Raw genomic sequence first — 1,449 nt, 5'->3', positions numbered from 1 at the left:
CCGTGGGGACGTTCTTTCCCAAATTCATTTTTGGGAGGAGGACCAATTGTGCTATCCGGGTTCCCGCTTTGATTATCAGGGGAGGTGTCAACGTGAAACACTTGATCATTATCTCCCCTGTAGAATCCGCGTCTATAACCCCTGGGAGCACAAGTCCTGCGACTCCTGTAGATGAACGTCCCATTAACAAGGCTCCTATCGTGCTGCTTTCCTGATGTATAGGTTCGTGTATTCCCGTCGGTAACCGGTAAATCTGAGTAGTCGTCAATGTAATGTCTATTGCACAGGGCACATCGATGCCCAAGCTTCCCCTTGTGGCTGGGGCGGGAAGCCGTTGTATAGCGCTGGCCCGGCTACTTGTGTTGTGGCGCAGGGGCCTTGCGCGCTGAGTGCCGTTTTTTGTGAATCTGCAAGCCCGGTTGTTATGATTATCTCTTTGGCAGCGGTCGCACCACACTGTAGCCGAGCAGTCTCTTGTCAAGTGGCCTGTTGTCCCACACCGGAAGCAGACGGGGGTGGATTTCCTTGGTCGGTTTCTCCTTTTGAACCGATTACCCCTTCCGTCCAGCCTCTGTGCCACTGCTGCGAGGAGCTTCTGTGTGGGTTCCAGAGCGGCAGCAAAGGCACTGGCCATTCCTTGATGCTGCTGCGTCTGGGTGGCCCTGGAAGCTACCTCTAGCGTGTCTGAAACGCCAGCTGTCTTCGGTAGTGTGGAAAACAGTGACTTCATTTTCGGATTTGCGTTTTCAAACGCCAGCAATTTAAACATTGATTCCCTTTGCTCAGCTCCCAGCTCGGACTGCGCTGTGACGGACTGCCAGAGCCTATCGACAAAGTGTTGGTATGGCTCATTCATCCCTTGTTAAACAGCAGTAAACGAAGGGAGTGGAGTGGGCTCGGGAACCACGTTAAATGCTTGGCGGGCCAAATACGCCGCGATGTGATGGAGCACAGTCGGGAACTGGAGTTGTACTTGAACATCTGCAAACCGTCCCGCGCCCGTGAGCATCTCGCCGGTTATCCCTGACAATGGGTCACCGGGTGCTCGAGGGCGGGTTGCCTCTGCTTGGGCCAGGCGTTCCCTCTCTTTAAGCCAAACAATCTGTTGGGAGGGGGTGAGTAGATACCTGGCCAAATTTCAGCAATCGTGGGGACAGTTGGTGTTCGCGGTGAACAACCAGTCCAGGACGGCCTGACCACTCTCCGATTTTAACCCCCCCTCTCTCAGGGTCTTCTTGGCTTGTTGTAGAGTTTTCCAGCTATGTTGTTCGAATATAGGCGGCCCATTGTTATCATATATGACGGGGCAAGCAACAATGCTGGCCTCCCATTCCCCTTCGAGGATGGCATCTCAGATGATTCCGGACCATCTTCCGGGTCGGGGTTACCAGCAACCCTTGATGCTAGGGTTGGTCTGCCTCAATAACAGTGGGGCTGGAATATCTTCTT

The sequence above is a fragment of the Calypte anna genome, unplaced genomic scaffold (assembly GCF_003957555.1).
Source record: "Calypte anna isolate BGI_N300 unplaced genomic scaffold, bCalAnn1_v1.p scaffold_123_arrow_ctg1, whole genome shotgun sequence".
Lineage (NCBI taxonomy): Eukaryota > Metazoa > Chordata > Aves > Apodiformes > Trochilidae > Calypte > Calypte anna.
Note: the sequence above shows the minus strand (reverse complement) of the source record.